The sequence below is a fragment of the Xenopus laevis genome, chromosome 2L, assembly GCF_017654675.1.
Source record: "Xenopus laevis strain J_2021 chromosome 2L, Xenopus_laevis_v10.1, whole genome shotgun sequence".
Lineage (NCBI taxonomy): Eukaryota > Metazoa > Chordata > Amphibia > Anura > Pipidae > Xenopus > Xenopus laevis.
The window spans coordinates 79,474,046-79,486,305 of record NC_054373.1 but is presented as its reverse complement, the minus strand read 5'-3'; the positions used below and the strand labels follow the sequence as shown (position 1 = coordinate 79,486,305).

At 38.0% G+C, this 12,260-nt stretch overlaps 1 protein-coding gene across 5 annotated transcripts in view; it reads right to left on the bottom strand.

Moving 5' to 3' along the window:
- The window catches only part of tbl1x.L (transducin beta like 1 X-linked L homeolog), a 173,939-nt gene that overhangs the window by 58,041 nt on the left and 103,638 nt on the right, over positions 1–12,260 (bottom strand). For 3 of the 5 annotated variants that reach the window (XM_018246614.2, XM_041582080.1, XM_041582079.1), the window contains one exon: positions 7,219–7,312. The exons of the other annotated variants lie outside the window; for them this stretch is intronic. The gene's annotated coding sequence lies outside the window, so the exon portion shown is untranslated. The remainder of the gene's footprint in view (positions 1–7,218; positions 7,313–12,260) is intronic. 5 annotated transcript variants of the gene reach the window in all.

Below are 12,260 nucleotides of genomic sequence, written 5' to 3'. Positions count from 1 at the left end.
AGTGAATTTGTGGAGCGCTGGCGAAACTACGCCTGGCGAAGTACGGCGAAGTTGCGCCTGGCGCAACTACGAATCTTAGTGAATTTGCCCCAGAGTCTCTTGTTGGAACAAAGTGCTTTGGACTGATGAGACAAAAATTTAGTTATTTGGTCATAACAAAAATCGCTTTGCATGGCGGAGGAAGAACACCACATTCCAAGAAAAACACCTGCTACCTACTGTTAAATTTAGTGGAGGTTCCATCATGCTGTGGGGCTGTGTGGCTAGTTCAGGGAATGTGGCCCTTGTTAAAGTCGAGGGTCGGAAGAATTTAAACCAATATCAATATTCTTCAGGATAATGTTCAAGCATCAGTCACAAAGTTGAAGTTACACAGGGGTTGGATATTCCAACAAGACAATGACCCTAAACACACTTCGAAATCTACAAAGGCATTTATGCAGAGGGAGAAGTACAATATTCTGAAATGGCTGTCACAGTCCCCCGACTTGAATATGATCAAAAATCTATGGGATGATTTGAAGCAGGCCATCAAATTGAACTAAACTGGAGAGTTTTTGTGTGGATAAATGGTCAAAAATACCACCATTCAGAATCCAGACACTCATCAAAGGCTATAGGAGGCATCTAGAGGCTGGTACATTTGCAAAAGGAGGCTCAACTAAGTATTGATGTAATATCTCTGTTGGGGTGCCCACATTTATGCACCTGTTATGCACCTTGTTATGATGCAATAAACTTTATGTCACTGCTGAAATACTACTGTTTTCGTAAGGCATGTTATATATTAAAAGGAAGTTGCTACTTTGAAAGCTCAGCCAATGATAAACAAAACTCCAAAGAATTAAGAGGGGTTCCCAAACTTTTTCACATGACTGTGTATATATATATATATATATTTTATTATTATTATTTTCCTTTTTGTTTTACCATCTGAATAGTTTATGTGAGATGAGTTTTCAGACAAAATAGAATCTGATAGGGGTCAGATATTTGCCTTGTAGCATTTGTATGCCAGGCATTGTTCATGTAGTATTTACAAGACCAATCATAGAGTAAAATGTACATTGAATAATAATTTTGATTCAATTATTTCAAACACGACTTCCAGGAACAATCACCCCTTGATAGAGTTGCTTTATCCTCTGTTACATTATTAAAGAGGTCTTTTTTAAACATGGCTTTTTGGCATTCTGCAAAAGTTGTCTAGCAACTGGCCTATTGGTTTTGCTCAGCTGAAATGAAAGATTAATTCTCAACACACTGTTAAAATACTGACCAATATTGATTTTCAATTTGATGAAACTTTCAGTGGCACAGAGGAGTATTGTGGTCAGTTGCTTCCATATATGTTTACAGGTATGGGATCTTAATTTGGATCTTCATCCTTTTATAAAAATGATGGCGCTCCAGTCTCCGTCGGCGCTGCTCCTAAGACGTCACCCATCCGGCGCAAAAATTTTAAATAAAAAGACGCAGAGGTCACGGGTTTAATGCCCGATTACAGGAATTGCTACCTTTGTTCCTGGGTGCTCCTAAATTATTCCTGATTGTGTTCCTAGACTGTTCCACGAGCCTTGATGGCTGCCTTTTGAACCTTTTGCCTGAATTTGACTACGCCTTTGCCTGACCCCTTTTGGATACCGCTGAACTTTGACTTTTACCCAAAGCTTCCTCCTTGGTCCGGACTTCTCACGCTAGAAGTCGATAGGCCCCCTGATAAAAAATGTATTTAAACATTAAATAATCCCAATAGGATTGTTTTGCCTCTAATATGGATTAAATATATCTTTAATATATAGCTGGGATGAATTACAAGGTACTGTTTTATAATTAAAGAGAAAAAGGAAATATGTTTTAAAATTCTGAAATATTTGATGGAGATAATGGGAGATGGCGTTCCCGTAATTTAGAACTTTGTGGATAACTGGACAAGGAGTACCATACCATTTTAATGTTAGATGCAATTGTTTTGTTTTCTAAGCACATGGCATGGTATGTGTAATAATATTTACACATTGTCTGTCAGGGCCCCCTTTTGGTCAAATTAACTGCCTCTAAAAACTTCTTGGTAGGCACTGAGCAATTCTTGCTTTTGGAATTTTTCCCATGCTTTGCAAAACGCTTTCATTAAAGAACTTTTCATTTAACCTAAGATTAGTACATTAGTTTGATATTTTTTTTGATTACCAGTTTAACACAGAGGACAGAATTACTGGCTCACAGAGCAGAACCAGCATCATAATAGAGACCCATAAAACATATTATATTGTTATTTGTTGTGCACACTGAGCTATCATAAGGGAAATTATTTTTTTGGCTGGATTGTAAGTTATTCACACTGACTTATTTCAGATGATTTACTGCATCTCTGAATGCAAATAATGTTTACTAATGTCTTGCCTTTGAGAATTGTTTTGATAGAAACTATCTTTCAGCTCAATAAAACAAATACCAAGGGCTGTAAGCATCCTCTGTACTTTAGCTAAGACATAAAGCAAATTTCACATTAATAGTAGGGGTTGTCCGCTCTTAAATTTGTTCTATTTCTTGATTTAAAGGATGTACCTTGCTATTCTCCATACCAAAAAATGAATTATTTAGGGCTCATTTAGTGAGAGTGAATATAAGAGATGTAACCTAGAACATACTGCAAGTGTGTCATGTGTCGTGAATAATAGCCTTCTAACCACAATATTCATCATCATAATCAACTTATATTTATATAGCAGAAGCAAGTTGTGCAGCAGACTAGTTCATTTTAGGGTAAGGACACAAGGAGCTTCATTTACCATTACAATGGCAAGTGCTGGGACACTAAAGGGCCCACACCGTTAAATTTCACTCTAGGAGGATTTCAGGGTATACTTTGGATGTAGTGAACCTGAACAGCTGCAGGCCACATTACAATCTACTGGGCCTGGAGCAAAGTGCACTTGTCCAAGGCTTTGTAAAACAGGTCTAAGGCAATACGTGAAAGCAAATGGCCTATAATATTCATATAAACCAGTGCCTCGGGTTCTTTGAAAATGATTTCAATAGAAGGAAAAAATAGGAGAAACATAAATATGAAGGGATTGTTAAAAATAGTAGGAGATCAGGTAGACCTATAGCAGAAGCATGTGTGTTTTTATTGCACAAAAAAGACAAAAAAAAAAACATTCTCCCTAGATCAACCATTCATCTACAATAATTTCTCCAGTGTCTGTGGACAATGAAGACATATAGCCCAGTTTGTATCTATAGAATGAAAAAGTTCAGGGTTTGGTGTGCTAAGTTGATAATACATCCCCAATATCTAAGCAGAAAATTAAAATATATATAGTGTATTACAGTCGATTAGTTGGTGTAGGTTGCTAATCAGAGCTACTCACAAAATTGGACTTCTTGACAAGTGTTTTCATCGCAGAAACAGTACACATGGTCAAGGGCAGAGTCAGTCTGTAGAGCCGTCTCCTGCATAGAATGTCCACCTCACTTAAACAGATTAGCGGTCAACATGTTACATATCTACTAATCTACCTGTTTAAGTGAGGTCGGACATTCTGTGCAGGAGATGGAGATCTTCCCCAGAGACGCTTACCCTTACCTGACACTCGGTATCAACTTAGTGCACCAAACCCTGAACTTTTTCTTTCCTGTAACATTGCGGGCCTCGTTTGGACTCGCACAAACCCTTGGTGCAGCTAAAAGACTTTTTGCAATTTGGACCAAGCGCAGCGCTCACACCTACCTGATAAACTGTATTTATAGAATGCCCACTGGAAATGGTGTGTTGGTTCCACTTTGTGAGCAGGTTTATTTACTAGGTTTGCACTTTATACTTGGGGTAGAAAACTTGATATGAAGGAAATTTATGATGAGTGAGTTGTCGTCAGTTGTGAACATGTTGCTCATGAACCACTGGTTGGGGACACTAGATTGAGAAAAGGCCATAGGGCCTGAAATGTCGCTGTATCCAGATCATTGCCAAATGTGCTTAATAAAGGCTTTTTATTTTTAAACATAAACCGGTGCTGTGCTTCAAGTCTTCTATAGGGGACACTAAATTATCCTAATGTAGATACAGTATGTACTTGGTCTCTAAACCAGGCAGTACACATCTGAAGGAGCAAACGCTTAAAGGGCTAAACCAACAACTAATTTTACATTAATTTCTTGGCCATGCATTGATAGCCCACAGGCATATCTGTGCAGTTAAAGAAATAAATACAGGACTGTTAATTCTCTATCAGAGAAACACTGACAATTTTTTGTTGATATATGCTACCAGTCACACTTAATAGGTCAGTTTAGCTCTGGATAAGAACTGAACGAAAGCAATTTGTAGTGTGGGTTTAATGGATAATAAATCTGTAATATAATATCACCAGTTCTAACTTGGCGGTAGTTGACCTGCAAGCTGCTTCTGCAGAAAATATTATTTTATAACATTCACAGATATGATTACAATTTTCAGAGCCACAAGAACATTTCTTTTAGAATGAGAAGGGCCCATACACATACAAGACTGGTTATGACCTGAGTCTTATGTCTTGCAGCACTGCTTTAATGCACTGGTGTATATATATTATAGGATTAATCACTCTGACGATCAGGGCTGATAATTTCTTTTAGCAAATGCCCAAGGGCACAGACCTGACATCAAACTTTGCCGGCTTCCTTGTTATGTTACTCCACCATTAATAAGGTAATTATTTTTATACAGTTTAGCAGAGAGAAGGAAGTGAAGGCTGTCAATGGCATTACTAAAATAGCAACATTTAGAGGATAAACAATTTAAACATCCAGTAATAGCAGGAAATCAAAATGACCTATAAGTGTTTATACACGTGTTTCCTCAGTGGGCACTCTGCAAATTCAGCACTATTTCTCAAATGTATGACATTTTTTATGAAAATATGTCGCTTTTGTGGTAGGGTATTTTGGAGCAGTTAACAAATATGTATTATCAAAATATGGATTATCTAAAGTTTGAATTATCTAAAAGCCATTTACTTTTTTTTCTTTAAAACACTATGGGGCACAAGAGAATCCTTCTGGTAATGTAAATAATCCAGAGTTTGTCAAGCCAATTTGATAAATTTCAGTATTAGTGACACTTGTTCCTTAGATACATCATCAGTTAAAGAGCTATCAGCCATTAAAATAAAGTTATAATTCCTACCAGGCAATTGCCTATTGGGTTCAGTGGGAAATAGAAAAAGAGAAATATGCTAGAAAGACAATGAATAACGCTGGCTTTAAAAAAAACAAATCAAAGTGATACTGACACTAAAAAAAATACTTTTTAAAATATGAATGTACATTTAGGGGCATATGTATCAAGGGTCGAATTTCGAATTTGAAAAACTTCAAAATTCGATTTCAAAAAGACCAATCAAAATTAACTCAATGGTTTTTTTTGGCCGAATAGGTAATTTTCCGATCGAATATATTATACGAATCGAAGTAATAGCGCATTCGATTGAATTTGAATCAAAGTTTTTGGGTTCTAGGAGGTCCCCCATAGGCTAAAACAGTTGGCAGGTTTTAGATGGCAAATGGCCGAAGTCAAATTTTTAAAGATACAGTAAATGATACATTTTTTCAAATTCAAATCGAATTTGAACTATTCCCTAGTCAAAGTACACAAAAAATAGCTAGAAATTTTGAATTTTTTGAATTCGAAACTTCACCTCGACCTTTGATAAATATGCCCCTAAACGTTACCTATAGGTCATGTTGATCATTTTTTGCAGAGAGGTTTGTTTTTGTAAGCATTAGTTGAAGTATCTAAACCTGACTGTCCCATCTCAGCCTGTCAGCTAAGAGTTTCAAATGGATTTCTGCTGCACAAATATGTCAGCACTCCCATACAGGAACATGGGGCACCAGACAGGTAATGTAAAAGCATTGTGCAAATACTTTATGGAAAATTTAGTTTTTTGCTTTCAAAGCCAATATTATAGATGTAAAAAAGAGCTTAATTTCTGGTGTCTTTTTAAGTCTTTAAGACATAATAGGGGTCATTTGTTTAAGAGAAGGTCGTGTGCAAAGAATTACATCTGCCATCAATGTATTCTACAGTGCATGAATTCTAGGCCGAGGGAGGCACATAGATGTCCCCCCCCCCACCCACCCCTATCCATTCTGGAGGGGAAACAGGCTGCAAAGGAGCCCTTTCCTTACCACCTGCCCTATAGCAGGCAGTAACGATATGGCTGGCCTGTGGCAGTATCACTGCAGTCTACACCTTGATTCAGATTTTTTTTATTAAGTGCAGGCTACCATCAGACCAGGGAAAAATGCACTTGCTGAATAACTACTGGGAAATGTGATCTTGCATCACTCAGTGCTCTTGCAATGCTTTCCTGGATCATCATCATATCTTTTGCTATCTGTGGATTCATAAGGGTATGTACAATCCTTATGTGGGAGTCATTAGGTCTGCTATTGCATCCTATGGTTCAAACAAGGTTCTCTCATGGTCAAAAAGCTAAACAAATTGGAGAGTGGTTTCACAAACTAGGGTGAAGTCAGACACATTCCTCAGTGAAAAATAGGCTTTTCTTCTTTTTGAAGGATGGTTCCGAATCCAACTACCTACAGCTTGGAATATCATTCCAAGTACAACAAAAGTTGTTTAGAAAGTAAATGGGGTATCTACTACCAATTAGGCACTTGCTATAAAAATATTGTTGGGGGTTACTTTATTTTTCTCATTGTGGTATCCGGAAACCCGTTATCCAGAAAGCTCCGAGTTACGGAAAGGACATCTCCCATAGACTCCATAGATTTTTAAAAATGAACAGTACCTTGTACTTGATCCCAACTGAGATGTAATTAATCCTTATTGGAAGCAAAACCAGCCTATTTGGTTTATTTAATGTTTAAATGAGTAGACTTAGAGTTTCTAGTAGACTTAGGGGCCCATTTACTCAGCTCGAGTGAAGGAATAGAATACAATAAACGTCGAATTTCGAATGTTTTTTTAATTAACCCTCGATATTCGACCATATGTAAATCTGCCCCTTAATGTATGAAGATCCAATTTACGGTAAGATCCATTATCTGGAAAATCCCAGGTCTTGAGCATTCTGGATAATAGCATTGAGCATTCTGTTCAATACCTGAATTATAAAATCTGGTATGGCTTAATTTAAGATGCACGTATATTCTATTGTACATGTTAAAATAACTGATATGTCATTATAATCGTAACACACTGTTTGGTACCTGTTCTTTTAGAAAGGTCTTTAAATGTCAGTTTGCCTGAAGTGTCATCAAAAATGTTTTCATGCTTCAGAATCAGTATAAATCTTGATGCCTCCTGTCAATTGATGATAAGACAGCAATAAAAAACTTTGTGACTTTAGTTACTAAATTAAATACTTTTCTACATGACAGCCTTTCTGTGGAAGGTGAGCTCCAATACATGAGCTGGACTACTGGATTGGGGTACCTGGCTTGCCTGTTCCTTCCAGAATACTCCAGCTTCCAAGAACTGGCCACCAAAGTCTTTAAACAGAGAAACCTTTCTCTGTTTATTAACACCCTTCCTGGCACTTACCTCTCCAACTGGGGAGAAATTATAGGAAAAACACATTTTGACTAATTTCTTTGGTCACTCTACCACAGTATTTGCAAATATATTTAAAATGCTTACCATGGAGGATGATGGGGTTTGCATTTTATAACTTACTGTTTGTGCCATCTGAGCTATTTAATGGCAGCAGTGTTTGCTGTTTAAAGGGGATGTAAAGGCAAAAAAAATCCCATTTTTACTTTCTTTAATGAAAAAGAAACCTATCTCCAATATGCTTTTTTAAAAAAAAAAAATCGACCGTTTTTATAAGAAACCTGACTGTTTGCAGTAATATTCTCCCTTCATTTAGTTGCTCTGACTGCTGCAGATGGTTCCTATCTGCACTGCAGGGAAACAATCATACTTTCAAATGGCAGTGGGGAGGGACTTCCAGAACTCGAGCAAGTTTGTTTCGAGTTTGTTTCCCTGTAGAATAGCTGGCAACCATGTAGAGATTCATATCTGCAGCAGTCAGAGCAAGTAAAGAGGGGGAATTTCACTGCATACAGTCAGGTTTCTTATAAAAACGGTACAGATTTTTCAATTGAATGGTATTTTATTTTTTACCTATACATCCTCTTTAATGCTTCCAACTCTAGTGGCAGGGACAAAGATCATGGGGCCAGATTTAAACAGATTGGGATTACATTTGGAGGATTTTTTTGCCAGTGGTTCTGGAGAGTAGGAGAAATTTGTATTAAACAATACAAAAACTATAAAATCCACATAAGAGTACATGACAGCACTGGACCCAATGCAGTCTGCATATTCTGATTATAAATCAGTCTTGCTGTATCTGCTTCTATGGCAGATGTTATTTGACTTGTGCTATTTGGATAATTTATGATGATCCCTAAGCAGCAGCCCAGACCACACTGAGCATGTGCATGGTCTTGGTCTTGCAAAGATGTTTAACAAAATTACAAGATGGTCACCCCCTGTGGCCAACTTTGAAAGCATAAATCCTTGTTTATGTTTAGTATACAAAATACAGCATTTCAAGCATTATTCTACTTTAGACTTTAGTTTCCCTTTAAGCAGACTTATTTTATGCATGCAGCAATCATTCCAATCACAATACTTTTAGGTTGATATCAAACAAGGACAAAGAGAGAGAGAGACGAGCCATGCAGGCTTTTCCATTGTAAACCTATCAAACAATAAATCTCAACATTGCACCCTGTGGTGAAGACCATATTTGGAGGGTAATGAGGAAGTAATCTCCACTAAACAGAGAGAGCAGATGATAACTGCTATGGGAAACTCTTCCTTTTGTGTTAACAAGAATTGCTGATAGCAAGTGTTGGTGTGTAATGTGCCCCAGTGGGATAGTACACGTCTATAAAAACAATTAAAATGCATTTTGTCTGTAATAGAGGTAATTGTTTGAGAATGTGGAAACAGAGGAAAGGAAGAGTTAGGGGAAGAATGCTGTAAATCAGCTGAAAATTTATTCTAATGAAAATAGCTAGATGAAACGGTACTCTTACATTCCCTTGGTCCTGTGTTGGGATATATAAAAACATGGTTGATGAGTTTCTGAGAAGCAGTGTTCTTTTCTGTTGTTATATCACATACTGAATTTTAATTTAGAAAAGCTGTTAACATAGAATTGGCATTCTCTGCACCACTTGTGATTTTGCAAAGCAATCAATAAAGATATAAATTGTTTAGCTCCAGCCGCTTGAATAGTAGATCAGGAACAGCAAATGGTATCAAGTTAGTACAATAAATTTGCCACAGATAAGTAGAAGGGTAATCAGTGTTGGACTTAAAGAAGAGTGCCAGGAGCTTCAGCAGGAAAGCTGATTGCAACTTGAAAACAAAGACCAATAAAAAGCAGGGGTGTCAAACCTGCAGCCCCTTTATAGATTTTTGTTAATTATTTGCCTTTATTCTTTATTCAGTAACCCCATCTAAAAACAAATGCTCTGTGAGGCTACACATATATTGTTATTGCTATTTTTTATTACTCATTTTTTCATTACTCATTCAGACCCTTTCCTATTCATATTCCAGTCTATTATTCAAATCAATGCATGGTTGCTATGGTAATTTGGAAATTGCAAACTGGAGAGCTGCGGAATAAAAAGCTAACAAACTTAAAATAATAAAAAAATTAAAACCAATTGTAAATTGTCTTTAAATATCATTCTCTACATCATACTAAAAGATCATTTAAAAATGGACAACCCCTTTAAGGTATGGCGTTCCAAATTATGGAATGATCCCTTACCTGGGAAACCCCACGTCCCGAGCATTCTGAATATCAGGTTCCATACCTGTACTACCCAACCTATTATGTTTCAGTTTCTTCACTAACTGTGCACCATTAGCTTCCAAAATATATTGATATCATAAGCCATCCTTCCCTCTGGTGTCTAATACAATAATTGGTAAGGCTGTCATTCTTAAAAGTGTTCTGTTTGATTAGTCCACAGCACTTTGTTCCATAACTTCACTGATTTCTAATTTATTGTAAAAAGTGAGTGTTTTTTCTCTCCCACTCATGTTTTTTGCTTCATGAGCTGTGGAGGCAGATGTACACTTATGACTGCAGGTAGCGTTTCAGTCTGGTGACTCTTCCATGCAGATGACATTGGTCCAAGCAATGCTGCAAAATGGATAGGTCTTCCACTGTTCCTACCTACACTGTCTGGCAGGTCCTTTGCAATTATATGGAGGGTTAGAATTGCAAAGAATTTCAAGCTATTTTTTGTGTAAAAAGTCCAAATTTGATTTGAATTTGAAAAAAATTCAAAAATTCAAATATCAAAAATGATCATGTACTGTCTCGGGTTGTTTCCTCATCCTGCCTTGAGCTATTCCCCCTGTAGTTCAACAAGTGTCCAGTAGATGCCCAGCACTAAAGTATATAGTCCTGAGCAACCATGTACTCAGGGTCCATTTTGTTAAGCCCTTGCCTCAGCAGGCAGGAAGGGTAAAGTGAAACCTAGACAGGTCAGGTATAGTTAGTATAGGCTACTCACCTTAAAGGAGAATTCATCCTGTGGGAAAAAAAACCCGTACCCACCACCCCAGGTAGACCCCCCTCCCTCCTCCCCCCAGGCTAACTACCCCCCGGGGAAATGCCTCATACTCCATACTTACCCTTCACTGCAGATTCTTCCAGCGGAGTTCCACGCATCCATCTTCTGCCTCCTCTGTAAGCTGACTGGGAGATCGGTATTTCTGCACATGCGCAGTAAGAGCAGTTTGCCGGTTTGCGACAACTGCGCATGCGCGGAATTACATGGAAATTGCAGATCTCTCAGTCAGCTTACAGAGGAGCCAGAAGATCGATGCGTGGAACTCCGCTGGAAGAATCTGTAGCGAGAGGTAAGTATGGAGTATGGGGCATTTCCCTGGAGGGATGGGGGGTAGTTAGCCTGGGGGAAGGAGGAAGGGGAGTATGGGTTTTTTCCTCACAGGTTGAATTCTCCTTTAAGAGGTCACTCTAGGAGTGACAGACAGTCAGGTTATTTAGCTGAGCAGTCTGAGTCTCCGAGGAGGAGTGTGAATGGGTTTAAGATCCCGGGTACTAATTACCCAGGCATAGGGATGTAGAGATTCCCCTGGGTTCCACAGGGTAAAGGTTGAAAACTGTGTGTCATTGCTGCTGTGTATGTTCTCTTTCCTGCAGGGACTAATGCTGACCTTTGTGCTTGTGAGTATATGCATATCCACTATTGCTCTATGTTCCTGCTTGATTTTTATGTATACTCCTATGTGGATCACTGTGTTCAAGAAACGTTATCTGGTTAAGATGCAAGAACTACTGGTGCCCAATTATTGTGCATAGTAACAGTTGTACAATACCTACCTCCAAACCATTGAGAGGGCTTAACCCCTGGGAATTTAGGTCTCATCGGGAGCAAAGTATTCGGGTAAAGATTATAGTTTAGAGAACTGCGCCACTTAATTTACTGTAGCATTAAACATATTTAAACACTTGATTTATGTACTCAGGATGTGCAAATGTGCCATCCTTGCTGTATCATTGGCAACTTGTAAGCACATTTGGTAAATACTTTCCACCCTATGAATGTGCTACACTGTTGAGAAACCAAAGCCTCAGAGGTTCGCCAGCAAGACATATATTTCAGTAAGATGTTTATAATTTCTGCTACCCCATGTATATATCTATACAAAATAAAAATAATGCTACTAATAAAAGCTGCCACCAGCAGTTGTGTGTAAAGCAGCAAACTAACATGGGGAAAAATGCTTAAATGCTACCTGCCTTTACATGAAAAGGTGCAGTTGACCAAGACATTACAGGGACCACATTTGCTGTTGAATCAGGAAACAGACCAGAAGCAAAATAAAATGTCTTTTCAAATATCGATCCTCTCTCTTTATTTCATGTCAACTTCCTCGATTCCAGGCAGAGCAAAGCATGAAAGGCTAATGAGTTTCTGAACACACAGTCTAATGGTGCAAGCTGTATCAAAGCTTTCAGCAGTTGCCTGGATGCAGCTTCCCAGCAGTACTAAACAACTTAAATATAATTAGCTGAAAGCCCTATAGGCTGTATTTCCCCACTGGAACACTGCTTACACTAATCCATTTATCAGCCTGACAGATGACTGAATCATTGGTAACATGGGTCCCATTCCATTTATATTTCTGCAGTCAAAATGTCAGAGCCCTCTTTATATTGTATTCAGAGGAGAAAATGAACAGTGGCAAG